This window comes from Crocodylus siamensis, chromosome 11 (genome assembly GCF_052110815.1).
Source record: "Crocodylus siamensis isolate JL-2025a chromosome 11, ASM5211081v1, whole genome shotgun sequence".
NCBI classification, from domain to species: domain Eukaryota; kingdom Metazoa; phylum Chordata; order Crocodylia; family Crocodylidae; genus Crocodylus; species Crocodylus siamensis.
The window spans coordinates 28,304,047-28,325,581 of NC_143405.1; the positions used below are offsets into that span (position 1 = coordinate 28,304,047).

The window sequence follows — 21,535 nt, forward strand, 5'->3', positions numbered from 1 at the left end:
AGAGAAAAATGGTTTTTAAAAAGTTGCAAACAACTGATTTCATTAGCTCTTCAATCTATGCTAAAGTCCTGAATCTCCCAGAGGTTACAGAGTTAAATACCAGCTGGGAGCACATGTGATCTAGAGAACTTGATACTTGTGGTGAACATAATCACCCAATTTTAGACGATAGTTTAGCTGGTGTGGGAAGGGAGGGCTCAAGTGACAGTTTATTGACTTTACAGAGTATCCTGGTTTGTGTATGAGGCAAGGCAGGAGAGTGGCTGGAAGAAGTAATGATAGGTAGAGACAACTTTGTATTTTCAAACACTTGCCAAAGGTAGTTTGCTTTGGACATTGAATACTGTACAGAGGCAGATGACCTCCTGCAGCAGGCTGCAAAACACAAGAATAGCCAGAATCCTACAGGAATTAAAATTAGAGCTGTTTTGAATCAATGCCCCTCCCCACCTTATCTCACTGTGACCTTCAAGAATGATCTACAGTGAACCCTGGGAAGGGATGATTGTGTCCAGCCTCATAAAGGGCTTGGGTTCATTTGTTTGTGGGAGCACCAACTACAGTACTGTACTCATTTCTAGACTTTTTGCCAAAACTTGAACCACTTTGGTTACAAGTAAATGATGCCAGCCAGTTTAGGATGCAGTTCCCAAGATGTTTCCCCAGCCTCCCAACAGGACCATAACATCATATCTCAGTCTTTTGAACAATATGAAATGGCAGCTTATGTTTATGTAGCATCTGTCACTCAGAGGAACCTATGGCTCTTTATAGGCTCTCTAACATGTACAAACAGCAATCACTCCAGTCCAGTCGAGTCCCATGACTGCAGCACTGTGTGAAATAGCCACACTACCTTTAAATGAGCTAGCTAGGTAGCAACAGCATCTAGCTATAGCATCATGGAGCTCAGAACAGGTTAATTTAACCTACCTGAGATGCATGCAAGAGGTGAAGGTTGAGATTAACAGCCCTGGTCTTACTAGAAAGTGAACTGAGATAGTAATTGTTAGTAGTCAGAACTTTTACATCTAAGAACTGGAATGCTTCAAAATAATACGTTATTTAAAGAGGGACTATTTTGGAGTGCTTCATCGCTTTTAGGAATGTGTTGAAGAGCCTGTATGTTTGTACAGCTGGCTGTTTGAAACATTTTAATGGTTACTTCTGTCCACACGTTCAGAAGCAATTCTTAAACTGGATCCAGATAAAACTAAAAAACTCCAGTTAAAAGCTAATTCAATAGCTCATAAATTTCCACATTTCTTTGTTAGCACAGCGCCTCTCACCACATGCGTGCACACCCCAACCTCCATGTGAGCCCCTCACCACACCACAGTGTTATCTGATCCAATAAATAAAAGTCTTGACTTAAGCCCTCCATATCACCTCAAGTCAAGTGATACACTTAATTGTTTCTTGACTCAACAAGGCAGGAAAACAACCACTCTATTTACAGAACTATTTATCCACGTAATTATTTTTGCAGAATTATCTATTATTCTTATAATGACCATCTGGCATTTCTGTAGAAAGAAACTGTACAATTTTTTTATCTGTACAGTAATATAGCTTTCATATAGTTAGCAAGACTTGCACTCAGAAATTTTGCAATTTTTTTCTGTGTTTTAAAGTATCAAAAGTCCTTCTTTACTCTGTCTCAATATGGTGTTGTAGCCAGGTCTGGGTCAGCCTAGCTCTGCCAGACACAAATCAGTCCTTCAACCCTTTAACCCACTCCTTTAACCTGGTCCTAGCCACCAAGTGACTGTCGGCTTAGCAGCACAGGCTCTAATGCCCAGGGTTCTTCAGCTCCACAGGGCTCAGTCAAAAACCTAAGTAGTTCAAAACAAAACATATCTTTAACTTAGTCCCAGCAACCCAGTCTCTCTGGGCCCAGCAACCCAAGCTTCAAAGCTCTGGGTTAATCTGCACCACAGGGCTCAGCAGAACACACAAAACAATCCAGAATGAATATCCACAGGCATGGGTTAGTTCTCACCCTTGTAATCTTTCTTCTTCCTTGGAAAAGTCCTTGTTCTTCACATGACCATCCCCTCTCCAGGTCCTCCTCTCACTTATACTTCCTGTCCTTTTATTTCTGTCAGCCAGTCAACATCCCCCCATTATTGCAGATTACCTGCCAGCTGAGACCCCCTTAGGCAGGTGGCTTGTTGCCAGCTAACTGATCCAGACTACAGGCCTGCAATCTGTTACAGATGTGCAATATGCACATTACAAATAGCTGAGAATAGCAAAATCTTGACAAACAGTAGCCAACAGTTATTATTATCAATCCCATTGAAGTAATCCTATTTTACTAGGTTAAACGTTGACTACAAGTTAGTTGACTATGTTTTGCGATGAGTGACGGGATAGGGAAGACCCCCTTAATTAGGATACAATTAAAATAGGGGCAGACAAAATATGGCCCATGGGTTGCAGAATGGCCTGGTGGGATGGATATATGGCCTGCAGGGCCCCTAAAAGAATTTAGAAAATTATTATTTATCTGTCCCTGGCTGCCTGTCAAAGATGACAAGGGGAGTGGGGGTGGGGAAGAGAAAGGGGAGGACTGCAAGCAATCGCTCCAGTCCTCAGAGCCAGACCAGGCCAGGCCAGCTCCTGCTGAGCCCTGCGGTCTGATGATGCAGCCAGGAACCATGTGGTGCTGGAGCAGTTCACGGGTGGGTGAGGGCTAGGGAGGAACGGTGGTGGTGGCAAGCAGGAAAGCAGGGAAATAGTAGCCACAGGTGGCGGGGCGGTGGGGGGGGGGGGTGGTGAGTGGCAGCAAGTGGGAGGGCATGAGCATGACAACAACTGAGTAAAGGGTCAGTACCAGTGCCCCGGGGCCAGGGCTGGCAGGGGCCCTATGGAACTGGGCCAGGTTTCCCCTCTCCCTGCTGGCACAGCCCAGACTGGCTCCACAGAGCCCCTGTCTGTCCATGCCACACACTCCTGTCGCCACGCCAGCCTTGTCCCTAGGACACCAGAACGGGCTCCGTGCTCCCACCCAGCTGTTGCTGCACTCACATGTGTTGTCACTAGCCCCCCTGCCTGCCACCACTGTTTCCTCGCTTTCCTGCCTGCCTGCTGCCACTCCAGCACCACATGGTTCCTGGCTGCATCATCGGAACCACAGGACTCCGCAGGAGCCGGCTTGGCCCCCATGACAGTATACCAAGCTGGTCTGGCTCCTGCTGTGTCCTGAGGTCTTAGCTGTGCAGCTGGCATGTGGTGCCACAGTGGCAGCCAAGGGGGAGAACAGACAGGGAAGCAGCAGGAGAAGGGCAGCAGTGGCAGATGAGAGGGAGAAGTGGCAGCAAGAGGGAGCACAGGGCCCGCACCGGTTCCCCAGAGCCAGAAGCTTTAGGAGCATGGAGCATGGGCTTAGAAGAGTGCTGGCAGGGGCTCTGCCTGCCACGGGGGGCCTGTGAGCAAATGCTCCCCTTCCACACATGCCACCACCTTCCCAAGCAGCCCTCTCCGCCACACTCACAGCCCCCCACAACCCCACCCACACCTATCCACCCCAACAAACCCCACACACACACACACACACACAGCTCCCCACAAACCTATACCAACCCACCTATACCCCCATATAATATATGAGTAAGACTTCATGTTAAGCTATTATACAATCACCTCTACGTACACTACACAAACACATGTAAAAAAGGACAAACAATTTTTTAAAAATCAAATTAATTAATGTTATAGTAGATGTTTGATTTTTAGAATATAATTTAGTATTTTTCTGGTTCCAAGATTACAAACCCCATTGCTAAAAGGAGTACTTCTGGGTGGTCAAGGGAAGGACTTCCTGTGGTAAAGGTCAGGGGTTAGGGTGCAGGACTTGTGGTTCCAAGATAGTGACCAGGGGGCAGGGAACCTGTCCAGGGGCAGGGCTACCCTTGCACCCCTCAAAATCTTGCCAAAGCTTGGTAAGTGGCCCTCCAGCTTGGTAAGTGGCTCCGCCCTGAACTAGAATGAAAGAGACAACAATATACCTGGTATGATTGGGAGTATGGGGTCCCCATAAAAGATATTTTAGGCAAGCTAGGAGGCCAGTCTTGTCCCTGCCCTCACTCCCACCCCACATCCACTTTGGGGCTAGGCAGATCCCCACCCCTTCTCACACATGTTCAGGGCCAGGCTGCTCCCTGCCTTCACCTCCCCTGCTTCTGGATTAGGGCTGCTGCACCCTGACCCCCTCCCTCTTTGCATCACGATAAGGGCAAGCTGCTTCCCACCCATTCCCTGTGCCTGGATCACAGCTACACCATCACAGATCTCCCTTCCCTCCTCCCTCATGTCCAGATCAGGACCCAGCCACTTTCTGTCCTCTTGACTGGCCAGAGAGGAGTCAGGCTGTGCTGACTCTGTGTATTGAATCAAGTCCACGTCCCAGATCCAGCCCACAAGTGGACCTGGCACCACCTATCTAGCTCAGGGGATGAAAAGGTTAGGTGCCACTGTATGAACGCTGTATAGTGGTGCACAGCAACACAGAAATGTTTGAGCTAGCTCAAGTACAAGTGTTTTGTATGAAACCATACCTGGACAGTATACCTTGCTGAGAAGCTCATTCAGAGACCACCTGAGTCCATAGCCCATACAGCATTACTTTGTGCCCTGTAAGCATAGCCACATAGTACTATTTACCAAAAAAGTTATGACTTTGGATGAGAAAATGCAATGTGAGTCACTGAAATTTCCACTCCTTAATCACTTGAATGGTTTTGGAGAAAAAAAATCTCACCTTGCCACTTTTCAGGTAACTCAAATAGCAACTCATGCTAAGTAAGAAGAAGGCTGGGCTAGTCAAGAGGCTTTACAATATGAGCTAAGAGCACCTGAGAGAGAGACTATTTCATTGTGCTTATCAAGTTGTTTTAATGCTAACGGGATGTGCAAAATATTTGGTCAAACAGGAAAAGCTGTATCCCTCATCTCATGCCCCAAGACATTTGTGGAAACAACTGTAAGCCTGCTATAAAATTCAAAGTAGGGATGACATTCACCAAAGGTTCTGAATGAGCTTTGTGCAGAAAAAGGGACTATTGTTTGTCACTGGACACCATAAGAGGTACTTAACAAATTCAGTTTCAAGTGGAAATCAGGATCTGGAGTCACAGGCATCTCCTCAATTAAGGTCTGCTATGCATCTGAGTGGCTACATCACTGCTGTATATTGTTAAGTGACATCAAACATAAGGCCCCCCACTGGTCCAGCCACACCTGCACTTGCCCTCTGAAGCTTCTGCCCCACCCTCTTCTACTTTCCCCCTACTGTCAGGCGCAGTACAGTTCCAGCTTGGACCAGATTCCCCCCAGGAAGAGAGCAGAGGGAAACTCAGTCCACTGCCCAGCCAGTCAGCAATGCCAAAAATGCTGCATGGCCCTACAGGAGCTGTGCTTCCACAAAAGAATGGACCCTGAGCAGCATCTGAGGGTAAGGGTGGAAGTGGAGAGGGAGGAAGGGGCAAGAGACTGCAGGGAGCTGGGCGTTAGGGGGCAGAAAGCCTGCAAGGGAAGAAGTGAGAGGGAGGCAGAGGGCAAGGGGGCTTCCTGACTCCCCCAGCCACTGCTTTCCCTACTGTGGCAGTGATGGGGGACAAATTTAAGACAACCTTTCAATAATTAAACTCTATACCTAGTAGGGGTACACCAATATATCTGTTTGCTATCAGACTGACACCAATAAGAGGAGATATTACATTGTCGACTATCAGCCTTTATTGGTGGTGGAGCTGATTACTGCCACATGCCCAGAACACTCAGGTGAGCATAGCTGAGTTCCCACGCCTCGCCACCAGCCTGAGCCCACAGCAGATTACAGGTCACAGCAAGCAGTGGGGGAAAAGAGGGTGCCAGGGAGTAGTCATAGGGTGCTGCACTCAGCAGCGAAGGGACAGTTACTGCTCCTGTTGCTGCTGCTACGGCCATGGCAACCCTGTGCGTAAATCAGGGACCTGAGCACAGGACTGCCACAGAGACCTTGGGCTGCACGTGGGCAGGAGAAGGGGCCACACAAGGGACATTCTGCTCCGCTGGGGACCAGGTGTCTTTGGCAAATGCAGCTTCTCCCTGGCAGCCACAGGAGCTTGGCTGCACAGGACCCGCTGATGCTGAGGCAAGTGGCATACTCTGGGGTTCCAAACATACCCAGCGCTGCTATCCATGCAAGGGTCTGCCCCTCCCAGCAGCGCAGGAGGGGTGGGTGCATGTATGCAATAAATGCCAAATAAACAAAAAAAAAAGGGTTTATGGCAGTAGTTTAAAATGCCTTGCTATTACTGAATATCAGTTACTGGATTGGCATCGGCCAATGTGGTTGGTTAATCATCAATTATTAGTATTGGCCAAGGAAGTGTTTATTGGTGCATCCCTCATACCTAAAAAATTATAACAGAATTATAAATTGTCCTTCAATAGATTCCAATCATCGGGGGGTCATCTTAAATTTGAGTTAATACAGCAGTTAACAGCTCATTGCTGGGAAACTGATATCTTCACTATGGAATCCTTTTGCAACAGATACCGTACATATTTACCACATAACAATACTACATCAACCTTTTCAAAGAATGGCTTCCTTCTATATAGGCTACCAAGTCCTTTCCTCCAACCACTCAGGTGCCTATTAGACTGTCCATTAGATCAGTGGTTCTCAACCAGGGGTCTGCAGCCTTCTGGGGGTCTACAAGCAAGTTACAGAAGGTCAACCTGGCCCAGTGCAGGAAGGAGCCATCTTGGACCCCTGGGGCTGAGGCAAGTCCGCCAACCCTACCCAGCCCCACAGCTTCCATCTTGCAGGCAGTGTTGTGGGCAGGCAGGTGAGGCTCCACGCTGCTTAGGCAGGGCCATGAAAGCAGAGCTGGCGAGCCAGGCAGCTCCTGTGGCACAGGCGGGCCATGGAGTTTTCATAGCATGTTGGAGGGACCTCAAGAAGAAAAAGGTAGAGAACCCCTGCATTAGACAGCTGTGCTTGGAAAGTCTTTTCCTCCCCTCCCATTTCATTTCATCTGTCTACTTGATTCTTAACTAAAGTTATAATCTTGTGCTTATGAGTCATTTCCATGGCAACAGACCAGTTTTCCAGTGTAAATGCAACTAATATATAAGTGATAAGGATTATGCAGCGAAACAGACAATGCTGATGACAGCTGTAGTAGCAAAAATTAGCTAAGTTCCTGGCTGAATGCCTGGCAATATTCTTCTTGACTGGCTGCCCACAAACAGAGAAAGACTGGTGAGGGATGTAGAAGTAAATGGCAACATGGGCAGCAGTGACCATGAGATGACTGAGTTCTGAATCATGACCAAAGAAAGAAAGGAGAGCAGCAGACAATGGACCCGGGACTTCAGAGAAGCAGACTTTGGCTACTCAGGGAACTGATGGGGAGGATCCCCTGGGAGGCCAGTCTGAGCAGGAAAGGAGTCTAGGAGAACTGTCTGTATTTTGAAGAAATCTTACCGAGGGCACAGGAACAAACCATCCCAACATGCAGAAAGAATAGCAAATATGGCAGGTGACCAAACTATCTTAACAGAGAACTCTTCAGTAAATTTAAACACAAAAAGGAAGCTTACAAGAAGAGAAAGCTCAGACAGAAGACTGCGGGAGAGTATAAGAATATTGCTAGGGCAGCAGGAATGAAATTAGGAAGGCCAAAGAGCAATTGGAGTTGCAGTTCACAAGGGATGTAAAGGGTAACTAGAAGGGTTTCTATGTTAGCAACAAGAGAACGTACAGGGAAAGTGTGGGTCCCTTACTGAATGAGGGAGGCAACCTAGTGACAGATGAAGAGGAAAAGGTTGAGGTACTCAATGCCATTCTTACTTCAGTCTTCACAGGCCAGGTCAGTTCCCAGACTACTGCACCTGGCAGCACAGCTACAGGAGAAAGTGAACAGCTGTCAGTGGTGAAAGAACAGGTTAAGGACTCCTTAGAAAAACTGGACATATACACAAGTCCATGGGGCCAGATGCAGTGCATCCAAGGGTATTGAGGGAGTTGACTGATGTGACTGCAGAGCTGCTGGCCATTATCTTTGAAAATTGATGATGATCGGAAGAGGTCCCAGATGACTGGAAAAGGGCAAATATATTGCCCATCTTTAAGAAAAGAAAGGAGGAGGATCTGGGGAACTACAGACCAGTCAGCCTCATCACAGTCCCCAGAAAAATAATGGAGCAAGTCCTCAAGGAATCTATATCTAAGTCCTTGGAGGAGAAGAAGGTGATTAGGAACAGTCAGCATGGATTCACCAAGGGCAAGTCATGTCTGACCAACCTGACTGCCTTCTATAACGAGATGACTGGCTCTGTGGATGTGGGGAAAGCAGTGGATATGATATATCTTGACTTTAGCAAGGCTTTTGATACCATCTCTCTTAGCATTCTTACAAGCAAGCTAAGGAAGCATGCGTTGGATGAATGGACTGCAAGGGTGGATAGAAAGCTGGCTGGATTGCTGACTCAACAGGTAGTGATCAATGGCTCAACATCTAGTTGGCAGCCAGTATCAAGTGGAGTGCCCCAGGGTTTTTTTTTTTCCCCCAGTATCTTTATCAATAATCTAAAGCTGAGTTGGAGTTCATGCTTAACACGTTCGTGGATGGCACCAAGGTGGGGGAAGTAGTAGGTACACTGGGGGGGTAGGGTTAGGATTCAGAGTGATCTAGCCAAATTGGAGGATTGGGCTAAAAGAAATATTATGAGGGTCAACACGGACAAGTGCAAAGTCCCGCTCTTAGGATGAAAGAATCCCATGTACCGCTACAGGCTTGGGACCAACTGACTAAGTAGCAGCTTTGCAGAAAAGGATCTGGGGGTTACAGTGGACAATAAGATGGATACAAGTCAACAGTGGTGCCCTTGTTGCCAAGAAAGCTAACAACATATTGGGCTACATTAGTAGGAGCACTACCACCAGATCGAGGGACATAATTATTCCCTTTTATTCTGTACTGGTAAGACCATATCTAGAGTACTGTGTTCAGTTTTGGGGCCCCCACTACAGAAAGGACGTGGACAAGTTGGAGAGAGACCAGTGGAGGACAACAAAAGAAGTTAGGGGGCTGGGGCACATGTCTTATGAGGAGAGGCTGCGGGAACTGGACTTATTTAGTCTGCAGACAAGAAGACTAAAGGGGAATTTGATAGCAGCCTTCAACTACCTGAAGGGTGGTTCCAAAAGGGGATAGAGCTAGACCAGGGGTTTTCAACCTTTTTTAGTTGGTGTACTCCTGGCGGCCAGTCCAGAAGCAGGGAGGCCCCCAGCCAGTTGACGAGCAGGGGAGGTGGGGGGGCTAGGGAGTGTCCCAGCAGCAGATCGAGGAGCTGGGGGGAGGGGCAAAACCAGAAGTGCTGCTGGCAAATCCAGAATTACCCCCCGCTTCCCCACTGGGGGCTTCCCAGGTTGACAACCCCTGAGCTGGACAGTTCTCAGTGGCGGAAGATAACAGAACACAGAGAAATGGTCTCCTGTTGCAGCAAGGGAAGTTTAGGTTGGACGTGAGGAAAAACTCTCACTAGGAGGGTGGTGAAGCACTGGACTGGGTTACCTAGAGAGGTGGTAGAATATCCATCCTTGGAGGTTTTTAAGGCCTGGCTCAACAAAGCCTTGCCTGGAATGATCTAGTTGGGGGTGGTCCCGCTCTGAGAAGGGGGTTGGACTAGATGGCCTCCTGAGGTCCCTTCCAACCCTAACTTTCTATGAGTCTATTACCTTCCTTGCATGCTATACCCTCCCACTGAAGGAAACAAGTCTGGGGGCTCTAAAAATGAACAACCAAACAGGAACACAGCCCCCTAACATCCTGGATACAAAAAAAAAAAAAAAAAATACACAAAACCCACTAATGAAAAAACCCACTAATGAAAGAATAACAAAATTACTAATATGTAACCAAAGCATCCCAGTCACATGTACCAATATAGAAGTTAGTTGCTGAGAAGCTCTCAACCTGTGCTCCTAATACTTGCCCTACAATCACTCCATCTTCTCACACATCTGCTTATTTTGGGGAGGTAACAGAACTTGCTTTTGTTGGGGCAAACTACACCATAAACCTATGCGATTCTTGATCAATAATACATGCTCCCTGAAATAGATGCTTTTCTGAATATGTAGAGTCACTGTGTCCTCCTGATGGGTAACTTGAGCTTTCAGCCATGAATCTTTCATTCTCTGGATATAATCTTCATGCTGAAATGACTCCAAGGAGCTGCTTTCATGTAACATTCACAATACCGGAGTTTGTGAGCATATCACACTGCTTCTACACTGTTTGGAAAGCTCACCCTGGAGGGACAGGAGACAGAACAGCAAGGTACTGAATGCAAATTAAGACCAGCCACCACACCTTCATACTGTGTCCTGGTAACAGTATAACACATAAGCTGCTGCTTCCTTTTGTGACTCCATGCACTGAGGCAGCCCACAACTTCTGACCCTGAAGAGCTGACAGGCATGTCACTAGAAGCCTAAAGCTTGCATATAATTGACATATACATCTATATTTGTATCAGATTTGCATCAAGAAATGAACAGAAATTATGTTCACATTTAATTGAAATAAAAGCCCATTATCATTATAGGGGAAGGCAGGCCTGGGCCATGTTTGGCATTCACACTGGAAAGTGTGTTCCTTTACACATTTTTTCCAATGTCAAATCAAACTCATCAGTATGTGGAGCATAGAAGCTATTATGTCTGACGGTAGGAAGCCATGGAAACATTCCAGAGCTACTGACTGTTCAAGCTATGCATGGAGCAGCAAACAGCATACACTCAAGGGCAAAATGATTTAACAAGAGATGCTTTAGAAACAGGTCACTCAGCCAAACTTGCCTAATTTGTATTATTCTTAAGTTTTTAAGATCTATTATTCCCACTTTTCAGCATCCCCCTCCCTCTTCTATATGGAAATTTAGGTGTCTCAAATCTCTTCATAGTACAGCAGCCCACATAGATGATAGCCAAGTCTTAGAACCAACGTTAGCTTCATGAGGTGCAAGCAATCATGCTGAAAAGAACTACACCAGTTACTAGGTTCTCATTTGCATGGTAGTCTTGTGTGCCCGTACATGCATGCATGTAGCTAGGATTCTGGGGGCATATTCTAAGATCTTTTGTGCAGAACAAGCTGATCCACTCTGGGATTTCTTCTCAACAGACCGTAGAAGAACTTGTCTGTCCTAGGAATGAAGAGGAATGGCTGGAAGACAGTGAAAAACTATCAAGACTTAAATGATTACCACTAGAAATTATCACTGCATCTTTATTGCAAAATGAGCCCAAGTGAAAACAGTACCGGGCAATACTACTTTCAACTAGGCCCATTTTGCAGTGAGTCAACATATGACAACCGTTTAATGCAGAATGAAAACAGTGCTTGACACTGTAACAGTTAGTATGCGTGTCTGGTGGAGGTCGTTGTAGGGCTATCATTCTCTTTCCGAATAACTTGGATGAATTTCAGCATTATCTAGTGAGAATCAACAATTCTGAAGTAAGAGTATTTTTCATTTGAAAGTTCCTTTTTTCAAAACTACATTTTTAACAAGGATGTATTTTTTAACATTGTTTTTCATTTTTTTCCCCTATTAACTTGACAATAAAACATTGGTTGTTTGCTCTGCGAAGTCACATTTCATTTTTGAGGATTTTGGTATTAACATCTTAAATACAAAAACAGAAAAAAAAATGTACAGGTGCACCGTTACATCGGTCCACATTGTATCGGCATCAATAAAAGGAAAACTAACATCATCAGCAATCAGCATTTTTGGCTGATGTGGCCAATTATGTCTCTGATAAATGCCATGTGCTTGCGCCCAGCCACAGCATGCATGCGGCCAGCCTGGCAGCTTAGAGAGCAGTGTCCAGCTGGTAAGTCTATTGTGGGGGGGAAGGGGCAGAGGAGAGGGAAGGAGCCTGGGGTGGGGGGCAGATCGAGGCCCCTGCAGTGAGGGAGGGAGTGGGCTGGGACAGATGCTTCTTAGCAGGGGCAGGGCATGGGACAGAGCCACGAGCAACTCATCCAGGGGGCCACTCCCACTGCTGCCCATACCCCTGGAAGAGGCATATGGGTTGTGCACTCGGGATCCGTGCACAGGGCAGATGGGCTGTTGCTGTGGGCTGGAGCCAGCACGAGACTCTTCCTGGCAGGGGGGCTGGGCCCAGCTGTGCGCAGCAACAGCTCTGGGTGGGGGGCTACACGGTGGGTTACAGCCACCCTAGAATTTGTCATAGCCCCCTCTCCCATAGTCCCCAGTCCCAGTGTTGCCACCACCCATCCTGAGCGCAGCCCCAGCCTAAGCCCCATATCAGGAAAAGTGACTCAGCCTAGGCCCCAGCCTGCAGTGGCAGCCCACATGCACACAGATCTGGAAACACTCCGCTTGCCTCCCCCAGGGGTGTACATAGAGGCGAGAGCCATCCCCTGGATGAGCTGCTTGCAGCTCTGTCCCGTGCCTTGCCCCAGCTGGGAAGCACCTGCTCCAGCCCCACTCACTCCCTCACTGCAGGGGCCTCTGCCCCCACCATGTCCCTTCCCTCCCTTCCTCCCTCCATCCCTTCCCCCACCCCCAACAGACTTACCAGCCAGACACTAATCTCCAAGTTGCAGGGCTGCATATCAGCAGTCAGATCAGTATCGGCCAATATGGCTCGTTAATAATCGGTCATTGGTAGTGGCCCAAAAAATCTTTATCAGTGCACCCCTAAAAAAGAGGATTTCTTTTCAATGCAAAATAGCTTACTTGTAGGAAATTAATAATTCTGAGACTAAAAAGCTAAAATATTCAGTGAAAAATTCCTTTCATGATAGGAAAAGAAACCCAAAACAAAAACTCTTTACAAAATTTCCATGACATTTTGCTGTTTTTCAATTGTTTTGCTTTGATTATACTTCATTCCTTTAGTTTTTCAATGAGTTACCTACTGCGAACTATTTGTTTCTAAATGACTAACTTTCCCTTCTATACATTTTGAAAACTCTCTACTGTACCACCTACTTCATCTCATCCTTTTTTTCAACAAGAATTATTTTAACCTTTCCTCAATTTGGAATTCTCTATTTTCTTTAGAAATAAAATCAATTTAGTTCACAAGACCTTCATCACACCCAACATAGCTTCCGTGTGCTGGTGGGTTGGCAATGGAGAAAAAATAAGAGACAGAAGTCTAGCAGCATAGCCCCACAAACAAAGTGGAGAGTATATGTATTACTCCATAAATTTCACCCCTGTAAAAGAATCTTTTAGTCACTCTCCCTCCCCAGTCTCTTGGGAGTCAAGCAATGACTAGGGAGCACTGGATCAGATGTCATGTACCCAGAGCTCAAGAGTCAGATCCCAGCAATGATCCATTTCACTTTAAGGGTTCTCTGCACATACATTCAAAAGGATTTCCTCTTTCTGCAGCAACATTAAGTGCTTAACTTCATGAGGTCTTAATTATGTACATATCTACAAAATTACAGCTCCTGATTAAATGGGATAATGCTTCTCTACATTTTCTGAACTGTTCAAACATTTTCTATCCATACTAGCAACACAAAGTACAAAATAATAAATGTGCTGGAAAATGACTTCATTTTCTTGTTGCATTTCATCCAACAAAATTTGGGTTGAATGCACAGTATGACTCATTAGCAACGAAAAGCTGTTATGCTTATTTCTCTTAGTCTCTTCTGTGAGCAACTCAACTATCCTGAAACCTTGAAAAAAAAATTAGCTACCAGCCTCTGGCTCAAGGGGGATGCAAAGAAACCCCAGGGCTGGAAAGTAGGGATCCCTGCATGTCTCTCAGCCTTCAGCCTCTCATTTCTGGATGCCAAACCTGGTTCCAGTCTCCTGCATCAAGAACCCTAAGCATTCCAATTTCGAGCACTTTTAAATGTCACAGATGTGCAAGCCCTCTGCTTTATGATGGGAGGTTGCTTGATCTAGCAGCTCCACCGCAACCCCGTACAGCAGAATGAGGAGATAGGGAGAGCAGGGTAGACTGTGCTATCCAACGAACACTCTCCTGTGCATTCCGCCTCTTGTCTTCCAATGGCCCAGGTCAAGAGGCATGCAAGAAATCTCTCTCTCCAGCCCTCTGGCTGGCTAACAGGAACCCTTGCATATCTCTACGCCTCCAGAAACGGAAAGCCAGAAGCTGTGAGGCAAGCAGGAAGCCTGCTCTTCAGCCCCAGGCTGATTAGCCTGATCAAGCTCTGGAGGTTGCAGAGCAGGGATGGGCAAAGTCTGGCCCTCAGGCTGGATCCAGCTGGCAATGAACTCCATTTCCCAGCAGCCCCTGCCCACATGGCTGGGGCCAGTTTCCATGGAGACCCCAGCAGCAGCCACCTGTGATAGTGAAGGGCTGGGGTTTCCATGGAGACCAGCCCCAGCCACCTGTGATAGTGAAGGGCTGGGGTTTCCATGGAGACCAGCCCCAGCCACCTGTGATAGGCAGGGCTGGGGTTTCCATGGAGACCGGCCCCAGCAGTTGGCAGGGTGCACAGCAGGGTGGGGAGCTGCTCTGGGGCAGAGCTGGGATCTTGCAGTGGTAACAGCATGGTCCAGAGGCAGGGCAGAGCTGCAACCTGCAGCCTGCATGCTCTGGGCAGGGGTGCGCAGGCAGTGGGTCACAGCTCTACCCCAGCTCCTTGAAGCAGTGACAACGTGGTCCAGAGGCAGGGCACAGCCACGATCTGCAGCCTCCATGCTCCGGGCAGAGGCATGCAGGCACTGGATCGCGGCTCTGCCCTTGCTGCAAGAAGCCAGGCCAGAGCCACTACCCACTGCCTGCAAAACCCTGCCTGGAGCAGGTAGGCTACAGATGCCCTGGCTCCAGACCATGCTGTCACTGCTGCAAAATCCCAGCCCGGCCCCGGAGAAAATCCCCATCATGCCAGCACCCTGCCAGCACTGCTGGGGCCAGTCTCCACGGAAACCCCAGCCCTGTGCTATCAGGATGTGGCTGCTGCTGGGGTCTCCACAGAAACCGGCCCTAGCCATGAGGACAGGGGCAACTGGGAAATGGAGTCCAGCTGCTGGCCAGATCCTCCATTTTGCCCACACCTGCTGCATGAGATGAGAGTCCAAGATCACAGGATAACACTCATTGGCTCTGCCAAAGCTAGGGACCAGAACACTGAGGGATACCAAAGGAATAAGCAACTCCCATGTCGCAATCCATATGATGTTTCAAGAAGCACTTCAAAGATATTTTTTGAGGATCATTTGTGAAGCATCTCTTTAGCTGTAAATGCCTTGCTATTTGGAGCATTTCAAAAGCATTTGGCATCCAGGTCCTCAGCATCCTTTCAACCGCCACCAAATTAAATGTCACTGTGACACTCCATGTTGCATTTGGGTGGAAGGGGGAGCAGGTGACTAATTAAGTGGAGGCAGGAACCGATGACTAGCTAAGTGGAGACACTCTGAAAGTAAAGCTGAGGAAGTGGACACTTATTACTTTGGTCATTTGATAATGCTTACAAGAACCTAATTTTTACTTTCTGTCTCAAATCAAAGCTGCTAAACAGAAAACTGGAATTCAGAAGTCCTTGTTAGCCATTTATCAGGCAGGCAGTAAGCAATATTTCAATTCTTTTGACTGGCTTGTCATAAACTGCCACAAACTAACTTGCTTAAAACAACCCATCATTCCAATCCCACATCCATACTCAGATCTGCCAATGCACCCCTATCAGCCCTGGAAGGAAACAAATGATCTAACTCGCAATAAGAATACCCCCTTCCCAAAGCCCAGAAAATTCCCACAACTGAGAGCAGTTAGAGGAAACATAATTAGACACCATGATACCTGGTCAAAACAGAAGGCTTTGACTTCAACCTTTCACCCACATCAATTAACTTCTTTCCACTGTGAGCAGGCAAAGCAAAACTAGTGCTCTCTACACCCACTTAAATTTATTGTACTGTTTGCAAGTCAAGGCTCTTTTCAGACAACAACTGCCACCTTGACAGGTTTTTGGTTTTTTTAATAGCCTTCTAATGTACCTACAACAAGCCTGAGAAGAAGGAAACCTAGCAGAATTATACATATTTAGTGAGTGAAAGGATACACAAGCCCCATTGAATTTACAGCAAGCAAAGGGAGGAGAGATTTCTGAGAAAAGTTTTGGTTACAAAGAATATTTTCTTCATAGTTTTCAGTTTCTGGATTGAAGTAACCAATCTGTGCTCCTTTGGAACACTTTCCCTTGATTTCCATCAGTTGGTTCCCTTATTCCACTTTTTGTGCTTGTCTGTCAAGAGAAAGCTTAAAGAAAAACTAAGAAACATTGCACCATTGAGCTTTACAACAACACCCTCTTATATCCACATATTTAAAACACTTATTTAAGTTTCTGTAAAAAATTCTGTGGACATCCAGTCTTTCAGTATATTTGCTGGGGCACCACTCTCTCTCACTAAAGGAGAATTAAATCCCAGTGCAAGTGATAACAGTTACTTGAAGCATCCTGCTTAGAGAATAGGATCCATAGAATTTCATACAAATTCAAGAATTTTACACTCATTTATAATTATCACATAGTTTTTGATGATTAGCAAACCTGAACTCGCACGATCTGTCAGCAGTGTTGTTTAATATTTATTAATGAGGCAGTGATTGTAGATGACTTAAAAAGGAAGGAGACCTGCCAAGAGGAAGGTCTTTGAATTGTTCCTGCTTGCTTTCTTTTTACCTTCATTCATCCTTCCCCTTAAAATCAACTGCTGCAACTCTAACAAGAGATATGTATGAAATATTATTCACTCTGCTCAAAACAAAATGTGCGTTTTCAATCTTGCACAGAAAGTAAAAATGGAGGGCAGGATATTTACATCAAAATTTGAAAATATGCTGTGCACAAATGAGACTATCCCAGAAGCTACTGCAGCTTAATCTAAAATTCAATTACATCAATGGAAAAACCTCCTATTATCTTACAGCAAGTCTTTTATGAAGCCAATTACTGTAAAGATGATACAGCCAATTTTAAAAAAAAACAGTACATTTTAAGGCAGAAAGGGTATCTATAAATTAGCTATTGTAATCTTTCTGTATAACACAAGCCACAGAATATCACCTAGTGGGCGCATTTACATGAGACACTTAATGTGCATTGAACTAATTCTAAAATGTATTAGTGAAACTGGCAAAAAACATGCTAATGCGCAGTAGATTTAGTCCAACATGCATTAAGCATTACCAAAAAGATTCATTTCCGCTAATGTGCAATAGTGCCAATTACGGCACATTAAGTTAGTACCTGTTATTACAAGGTACTAAATATTATGTAAATATTACATAATTATGGCACATTAATGAATGTATACATGCACCCAGTAAGTTTGCATAACTGAGACTGTTGCATAACTGAGACTGTTTGTTTTAGATATGCATCAAACCTTAATTTAAATATTTCAGTGATGGAGAATCTACTGCACTGCACAGTAAGCTGCTCCAGAATTTATTGGGGCATGGATAAACGTGACATTAACAGCACTTTAATCAACTTTATAGCACTATAAAAATGAGCAGGAAAATGATGCAGTGTGTTATAGCACTGTAAATTGACCCAAACCATAGCAAAAGGTACCCTGAATGAAGCAGGGATAACTATGAAGTGCTTCACGGTAATACTTTATAGCTGGAATACAGCTATATGTTTGTACAGTACTGAAACACTACACCATCAAGAGTCCTTCAAAAGAAAAAAAGATAAATTAAATACTAAAAAAAGTTACCCAGACCAGACGGTGTTCTCTGAAGAGTTCTGAAAGAACTCCAAGGTGAAATTGCAGAACTGCTGGAAACAGAATATAACCAACCGAGTACTGCAAACAGCCTGTGCCAGAGGACTGGCAGGTTGCCAACAGAAGTCAATCTTCAGAAAGAGCTCCAGAGGTGATCTCTGAAACTACAGACTACTGAGTCTCCATGCTTGGCAAGTTGGTATAATATAAAAACGAATAACATCAGCAATAATATGGACAAATATGATCCCCTGGGGAAGAGTCAGAATGGTTTTTGTAAAGGAAAATATTGCCTCACCCATATGCTGGAGTTCTTTGAGGGTGTTAAGCATATAAACAAGGAGGATTCAGCTAACATGTATTTGGACTTTCAAAAACTTTTCAACAAGGTCCCTAACCAAAAGCTTTTAAAAAAGCCCCAGAGTTGCTACATGATTGGAGGGAAGATTCTTTTGTAGATTCAGAGCTAGCAAAGGCAGGCCTAAATGGTTACTCTTCAAGATGATGAGAGATCAAAAGTGGGGTCCCGCAGAGATCTATGCTGGAGCTGGTTTTGTTCAACATTTTCAATGACATGGAAATAGAGGTGTGCAGTGAAATCTCCACGTCTGCAGATGATCCCAAATTATTCTGGGTAATCAAATCCCAAAATGATGGAGGGGAGCTGCCAACAAGTTTTTACCAAGCTGAATGAACAAAAAAAAATAGATGAACTTCGTTGTCAACAAGTACAAGGTAATGCATCTAGGGAAAAACATCTCAATTATAGGTACACAGTGCTGGGTTCTGAACTAGCTGTTACGACTCAGCAAAGAGACCTTGGAGTCACTGTAGACAGTTCTCCAAAAATGTCATGTGTGGTAACAACCAAAAAAGCCAATAAAATGTTGGGTACCACTTAGGAATGTGAAAGGTTAAACGATTAATAGTTTAACTTTTAAGTGCAGTGATAACTGGTTAGCTTACCGGTTATCCTTTAGCTTGGACCAGCGCAGTCTGGCAGGGAAGAGGGGAAGGGAAGCCATGTGGTGCCCCAACAGGAATCAGAAGGCAGCAGGGCAGGCAGGATAGAGGGAGGGAGGAGCGAGGAGAAGAGGGGGACTAGTACCCATAGCCTAAGAGAAAAACAGCAAGCAGCCTAATGACTCATCAATTAAGCAATTAGCTGCTCATTCACAGGTGCTCCCTCCCTCCCAACACAGGGCTTCAGGTGAGCTGTGCTGTCTGACTGTGCTTGCTTCCTTCCCTCAGTCAGAGGGTTCCAGGACACAGCTGCTGCCTTCACTTAACCTATATAATTAGAGGAGGTTAAAGGAATATTTTTAAGTAACAGTTACATCCCTAGCATCACTAAGGGAACTGAAAACAAAATGGAAAACATTATCATGTCACTATACAAATCCACTGCACGCCTGCATCTTTAACACTGGACGCAGTTCTGGTCTCCACATCCCAAAAAGAATGTAGTACAAGGGCAGGCAATTATTTTGGGCAGAGGGCTGCTTGCTGAGTTTGGGCAAGCCATTGAGGGCTTCATGACAGGCAACCCAGGGCAGATAAATATTAATTTTCTAAATTTTTTAGGGGCCCATGGGCCAGATAGAATGGACTGGTGGGCCACATCCAGTCCCCAGGCCGCATTTTGCCCACCCCTGATGTAGTAGATTTAAAGAAGCACAACCAAAATGATCAGGTAGCACTAAGCAGTTGCCATACTAGGACTAGGACTCTCCAGTTTTGAAAGGAAAAGGCTGAGAGTAATATGATAGAGCTCTGTAAAATCATGAAGGGTGTGGACAAAGTGAATAAGGCGTGCCAGAATACTAGAACTAGGGGGTACCCACTGAAATCAGCAGGAGACAGGTTTAAAACTAACAAGATGAAGTAGTCTTTTATGTACCACATAGTTAACGTGTGGAACTCATTGCCACAGGAAGGTTTACAAGCAGATAGTACATTCAGGTTAAAAAAGGGACTAGATCAGGGCTGGACAAAATAAGGCCTGCAGCAGGTCCCTAGGTTCCCTGGCCCAGGGAACCGAGTCCAGCCATGGCACATCTTGCCATCCCCTGGGCATGCAGCAGGGCTGAGGCAGCTCCATACCTGGACTGCCTTTCCTTCCAGCTGCTGCCACTGATCCCAGCCCCACAGTACTGGTGGGGACCCATGCTGCACAGCCCCAACCCCTTTCACCCCACACCTAATCCAGGCTCACCTGCCCAGGCTCAGCAGCAGCAGTGCCAGACAGAAGCAGTTGTTCAGTACATGGGAAAAGCAGCTCACCTCCCTCCCGCTGCCTGCAGTTCCCTGCATATGCTCTGCGCTCCCACCACTGCCCAGCAGGGCAGCCCAGATGTGGTGGTGACAAAAGTGGAGACATAGCACAGCCCCACGCAGGCTCCAGGAGGCTGCAGCAGGGAACTGCCAGCAGCAGGAAGGAGGGGGGCTTCTCCCCCACATTGAGCAACAGCTTCTGTCCAGAGCCACCACTGCTGAGGCCCAACCTAAGGAGCCACCTGCTACCTGGGCTGCCTATAAAGGCAGTCCAGCTATGGAGCTGCCCCAGCCCCACTGCATGCCCAGGGGGCAGCAGGATGCATCACAGCTGGGCGGCATGGAGCACACTGGGTCAGGGCTGTGCGTAGATTCTGACTGAACAGCTCCAGTGGGGGTGAGTCCAGAGCAGGTGGCCCTCCATTCAAAATAACTGCCTGGCCCTGGACCAGACAAATTCACAGACAATATATATATTAAAGGCTGTTGAACAGAATGGCTGGAGATGCTTCTTCTGATATCTCTAAACCAATGACAGTGCATGCCAGGAAGGATAATGAATAGAGGATGGATTAGTCTAGATCAAGAGTATCCAACATACAGCCTGCAGGCTGGACCTGGCCCATGGAGATGCTCTGTTTGGCCTGCTGGACTACCAGTGGGCCACCAGAAGAACCTGGAACAGCTTCACCTGCTGCAGAATCCAGGGCTCATAGGCCCCAAAGCACATGACGATCTAGTAGCAGGAAGCCAAACAAGGACAGATAAGGCCTCAGCTGCCTTCCAGCCACTTTACTTTTCACCAGTGCAGTGCCCTAACTCCCCAGCAGCTGACCCCCACCATGTCCCCCATGCCAGAGCTGGAGCTACCACTGCAGCAAGGGCATGCAGCTGTAGCAGTGGCACTAGCAGCAACTCTGACTCCAAGTCAGAGCACACGACAGGGCTGGAGCCCTGCTGCCTAACCCAGGTCAGAGCCAGAGCTGATACCGCTACTGCTGCAAGCTCCGAGTCAGAGCTGGAGCTGCCACAGCCGCTTCCTTGTGCCTTGGACTAGATTCAGCCCACAAAGAACTGAGCAGTCCAGACCTGGCACAAGGCACAAGATAAATTTGATACCCTGTTCTAGATACACCAGTTCAATGCTCTCCCTCTAGAGTATCTACTTACGCCACTGGTGAAAAAGGCTACTGGGCTAGATGGACCATTAGTCTGACCCAGTATGCTAGTTCTTCCTGTTCTTCATTTCAATAAAAGATAGAGTTTTAATGCTTTATGTGAACTCAAACCCTTGACTTCACTTTAAATTTCTGCATGTATTTTCTACCCTGACAAAAGAACTAGCATCACTTCAATGACTATCAGGTTCCCATTCACAAGAGATCATTTAGAGAGGACAAATCTTATGCAGTAGTGCTTCATGAAACTATGGGTAAGGACATCCAGTTTGAGACATCATGGTCTTATTTCTTGAAAAAGTCAGCAA

At 46.3% G+C, this 21,535-nt stretch overlaps 1 protein-coding gene across 1 annotated transcript in view; it reads right to left on the reverse strand.

Annotated features, from left to right (window-relative positions):
* The window catches only part of TWF2 (twinfilin actin binding protein 2), a 106,809-nt gene that overhangs the window by 73,651 nt on the left and 11,623 nt on the right, over nucleotides 1-21,535 (reverse strand). The window lies entirely within an intron of this gene.